A 5,871-nucleotide genomic window follows, 5' to 3' on the forward strand; every position below is an offset into this window, starting at 1 on the left:
AGTAGCTTGAAGATGAGGAGGAACTCGACGAGTGGGATGAACAGCTCGTCGATTCGGATGAAGATGGGCATGAACTCGGCAAGTTGGATGAACAACTCGGCGAGTTGGATGAAGATTGTCGTGTGCTCGGCGAGTCTGTTCGTAGACTCGACGAGTCAGGTCGCGTGGTCCCAAACACTTCGAGTTAAGTCTCGAGTCAGCGAGTCGAGCCAGGACTCAGTGAGTTGATCAGGTCAGGATTCGGGAATCAGTAGACTCGGCGAGTCAGGGGCTAAATCGGCGAGTCAAGTCGCGATTAGAAGGACTTTGAGCATAAGAACTCGGCGAGTCAGTAGGTGGACTCGGCGAGTAGGGTTGACCTGGAAGGTTGACTTTGACCAGGACTTTGACTTGGACCAGAGTTGACTTGGTTAGCTGACGGGGCTCAGTTAGACTAAGTATTTCTTTGTTATTGATAGCTCGGGGAGCCAGTAGAGCAGGAGTTCAGTGAGTGGTCAGGCAGCAGCTAGTGGAATCATCAGCAAGTTCATCCAGTGCATGTGAGTTTCCCTTTGTATGAATGGGTCTACGGCCACAATGCCGACCCATGTAGCTATGAATAGAAGACCCGGGGGTTAGCCCTTGGCACAGTATGCTAGTATGATATTCGGACGAGGTCCAATGATAGAGGGCGGGTGCCCAAGGAATGGTTTATGCGAAAGTTTATACTTGTTGTCTGTGTGATACTTGTATGTGCCTGGTAGGGAGGTGAGGGTGGGCGAGGTCCCGTATCTCACCAATAGCAGAGTGTGGATGGTGTTCCATATCTCAGTAGCAGCAGTCCAGGGGCGAGGCCCAAGTTAGGAAAGGAGTGAGGATGGGCTGGGCCCGTATCTCACTATCAGCAGGAGTATGGACGAGGTTCCATGACTCATCAGTAGCAAGACACGGGCGGGGCCCAGAGATAGGTGAGGCCTTAGAGCAAGAGCTGTTAGTATATGTTTAGCTTATGTGATGTTATGTGATATGTCTATGTGCTATTATATGTTAGTGGGCGAGGCCCTGTGACAGGCGAGGCCTAAGTGAAACAGATCTGTATCCGAGCGGGGCTCGAAGCTAGGCGGGGCCTGGAGCGGCGGGGCCGTTGTATCGGGCGAGGCCCGAGGTAGGGGGCGAGGCCCAGGATAGCGGGCGTGGCCCAGTATGTGCAGTATGTGGTTTTGCATGGTATGTGGTAAGGTGGGGAACTCACTAAGCTTCGTGCTTACCGTTTTCAGTTTTGTTTTCAGGTACTTCCGGTAGCGGAGGGAGGAGCCCGGGGTGATCGCATGGCACACACCATAGATTAGTCAGCCTGGGAATGTTTACTCTGATAATAAACATGTGTTTTGAAAACTTATACTCTGATTATGTTTTGGAATGATGTCTTTGCTTACAGTAATGTTTTATTAAAAAGAATTTTTTTTGGTCTTGAATTTTGGGACGTTACAGAGATGGTGCCTCTTCTAGTGGGACCAAAGTTGATCCCGCTAAGCCCTGTCCTAACCCGAAGGAGGCAGAGTGCCACCACTGCCACAAGATAGGACATTGGAAGAGAAGCTGCCCAGAGTACCTGCAAGCAATCAAAGAAGGAAAGATCAAGCCATCTTTCGCAGGTATATACACAATTAAATCTAACGATTCTAATCATGTTATTTCTTGGGTTCTTGATACCGGTTGTGGTTACCACATTTGTTCTAATGTGCAGGGACTAAGAAGAAGTAGGGATGTGGAGCAAGGAAGAATCAATATAATCATGGGGAACAGAAGATTGTCGCCTGTGACCAAGATTGGAGTGTATTCTTTAGTGCTTAGGAATAATTTGTGTTTAGATTTGAACAATTGTTGCTATTCGCCAGAAATGGCTAGAAACATCATTTCATTTCATGGTTTATATAGACAAGGATTTAGATTTTCTTTTAATAATGAGAATGGTTCTATTTTGGCTTATCTAAATGGTGTCTTTTACTTTGAAGCTATACCATGTAATGGAATATATGAAACTGTTATGATTGTTGATAACTTAGGAAATGATGTTTTGAATATAGATTCTTCCACTAGTATGGATAAAGCATCCTTGTGGCATTGTCGTCTTGGACATGTCAACAAGAAACGCATAGCCCAACTCCAAAAGGATGGAGTGTTGGAGTCATTCGACCTTAGGGAAGATGACACATGCAAGTCTTGTTTACTTGGAAAGATGACTAAGTCACCCTTCACGAGTACATGTGAAAGGGGTGAAGGTCTATTGGACCTAATACATACCGATGTATGTGGACCATTTAGATCAACCACGAAGGATGGAAACCGCTTCTACGTGACTTTTACCGATGATTATAGTAGATATGGGTATATCTATTTAATCAAGCAAAAGTCAGAAACCTTTGAAAAGTTCAAAGAGTTCAAGAATGAAGTGGAGAATCAATTGGGCAGGAAAATCAAGATGCTTCGATCCGATCAAGGAGGAGAGTACCTAAGTCTTGAATTCCACGATTATCTCAAGGAGTGTGGAATAGTTTCACAATTGACGCCTCCTAGGACACCGCAGTTGAATGGTGTGGCAGAAAGGCGTAATCGAACCTTATTGGATATGGTTCTCTCTATGATGAGTCGTGCTTCACTACCTATCTCTTTTTGGGGGTATGCCTTAGAGACTGCCGCCCATATCCTTAACCGAGTCCCTACTAAGAAGGTTGCCAAAACACCTCACGAAATGTGGACATGGAAAGCTCCCTCGTTGGCACATATCAAGGTTTGGGGTTGCGAGGCTTTCGTAAGACGAGATACTCACGACAAGCTCGAACCTCGAAGTGAGCGATGTATTTTCATCGGCTACCCGCAGACATCCTTTGGATATCTCTTCTATAGACCGAAGGACAATGTTGTCTTTGTTGCGAGGAGAGGAGTTTTCCGAGAGCGAGAACTCATAGGCCAAGGAGACAGTGGGAGGCAAATCGAGCTTGAAGAGATTCAAGAATCGATAGATGAAGGAACCTCTACCGCTGGCACTCAACCCGAGGAAGAAACTCTGGTTGAACCGATTGACGAGTCCTTACCTCTTAGACGTTTCGATAGAGTTAGAGTTCTACCCCAGTTTTATGGTTTTCATATTACTACCGAAGGGGACACGTATATTAGTGATAGGACACTAATAAATCTTGAAGAACCTAATAGCTATAAGGAAGCCATGGCAGGCCCGGAGTCTGCAAAGTGGGAAGAGGCAATGGATAGCGAGATCCAATCCATGTATGACAACCAAGTTTGGAATTTGGTTGATTATGTGCCCGGACGTAAGACCGTTGGGTGCAAATGGATCTTCAAGAAGAAGACCGACGTGGATGGAAAAGTACACACATATAAAGCACGATTGGTTGCGAAGGGCTTTACTCAAACTCCCGGAGTTGACTATGATGAGACCTTCTCACCAGTTGCGAAGATAAAATCTATTAGAGTGATGCTAGCAATTGTCGCATTTCATGATTATGAGATTTGGCAAATGGATGTCAAGACCGCTTTCCTTAACGGAAAGTTCGCTGAGGATGTTTACATGGCTCAGCCAGAGGGGTTTGTGGATCCGAAGCATCCGAATAGAGTGTGTAAGCTTGAGAAGTCCATTTATGGACTTAAGCAAGCGTCTCGCAGATGGAATCTTTGCTTCGACGAGAAAGTCAAAGAGTTTGGATTTGTACGAAGAGAAGATGAGTCATGTGTATATGTCAAAGCCAGTGGGAGTATAGTAAGCTTCCTCGTTTTATATGTCGATGACATATTACTCATAGGAAACGACATCCCGACTCTGCAGGAGGTTAAGTCCTGGCTCGGGAAGTGCTTCGCTATGAAGGACCTCGGAGAGGCTTCTTACATTTTGGGAATAAGGATAGTAAGAGAAAGAAGTAAGAGACTAATTGGAATTAGTCAGAATACTTACTTGGATAAAGTACTAAAACGTTTTAGTATGGAAAACTCGAAGAAGGGAGAATTACCGATACAAAGTAATGCCAAGTTGAGTAAGACTCAAAGTCCGAGTACCGAAGCTAAGATAGCAGAAATGAGCCGAGTACCATACGCTTCCGCAGTTGGCTCAATCATGTACGCTATGACTTGTACTCGCCCTGATGTAGCCTTCTCTTTGAGCATGGTTAGTAGATATCAAGGGAACCCTGGTAGAGCACATTGGATTGCGGTGAAGAATATCCTTAAGTACCTTCGGAGAACGAAGGAATGGTTCTTAGTCCTCGGAGGGAGTGATGACTTGAAGGTGCGAGGGTATAGTGACGCCAGTTTTCAGACCGACAGGGACAACTACCGTTCGCAGTCGGGCCGGGTCTTTACCCTAAATGGAGGAGCAGTGACATGGAAGAGTTCCAAACAGGAAACCGTAGCTGATTCAACGTGCGAATCAGAGTACATTGCAGCGAGCGAAGCGTCGAAGGAGGCAATATGGATAAAGAACTTCATCGGTGATCTTGGAGTAGTACCTGCCATAAAGGAGCCCATGGAGATTTTATGTGATAACGAAGGAGCAGTTGCCTTGACCAAGGAACCGAGGGATCATGGTAGATCAAGACATATCGACAGAAAATATCACTTCATTAGACATCGTGTAGAAGAAGGACAACTCGTAGTAAAGAGGATATCATCAGAAGATAACCCAGCAAATCCGCTTACGAAGGGACTGAGTAGGGTTAAGCACTTGCAGCATGCTAGGAGTATTGGGCTGAAGGATGATATTAGCATAGATTAGATAGTATTAGAAATGTGTAATAGATAAATGTAATTAACATTTGATGATTAAATAAAGGAGTTTTATTTATGAGTAATGTTACTGTCTTATGTTAATTGTTTAACTATTGTTTCACTTTGCATGTTTTGACTTCCAGAATAATTGAGTTTATTAGGAATAATCGAATTGTTCAAATTGTCCACAATCGTTCATATGTTGGAAGTAGATATGAATGAAGATTGTCATGAATTGGTGTGTAGATTGTCTAAATGGTGTTAGACATAGCAAAGGGTTGCTGCAACGTTCATGAGTGCTTATGAACTAGTTTTGAGCATTGGAACAAACCCGCGCTTGCTAGAATCACCTTATGGAATATGATATAAAAGGGTGATCGCAAGACGATAATATCATATAGTCTTAAAACCTAGATATATGGTTTGTTATTTGTTAATTAATTGTACATTGATAGTGCAAAAACGCATCAGTAATTCGGTGTTATAAAATGCATTGTTGTGTATAGTTGGTTAATGAATAAGTAAATGCATATAAGTCGAAGTTTATCTGTAACTTTTATCTAAGGAGGTAAAAGCGATATCTCGGCCGCTCGATGATTTGATTTGACTTATGTGTCGGGCCCGGTCAGAACTGAATTGATGTGTTCGATTAAGTTCTATGTCGAATAAATCAGAAATCGAGAAACCTAAATGCTTGACTAACCATTCCATAGGATTGTCAGCATGATATCTAACAGAGGACTGTTCGATCCCTTATCTAAAGGACAAAATTGATTAGATCAGAGTTTGACAGCGTCTTTGAGAGCTACGATTGCAAACCGAACTGTACTTATGCATATAGTTACTAGACTTATCCAAGTGGGAGACTGTTGGAATAGTGTCTAAGGCTGCAACTATATTAGGCAAGTATTTGACCCGGTTGTGCATGGTCCTTTTAGGTTGCCTTCACCATAGCAACTTGATAGGATGATTTATTAAGAGAGAGTAAATATTATTGGTATATTATGAGAATAATATAAAGAATAATATATTTTTATTTGATTAATATAAGTCATAGAATTAATTGGAATTAATTTGGTGACTTAAAGAGATTAATTAAATAAAGGGGTATAAACT

This window comes from Lactuca serriola, chromosome 4, assembly GCF_051521515.1.
Source record: "Lactuca serriola cultivar US96UC23 chromosome 4, Lser_US96UC23_V15, whole genome shotgun sequence".
Lineage (NCBI taxonomy): Eukaryota > Viridiplantae > Streptophyta > Magnoliopsida > Asterales > Asteraceae > Lactuca > Lactuca serriola.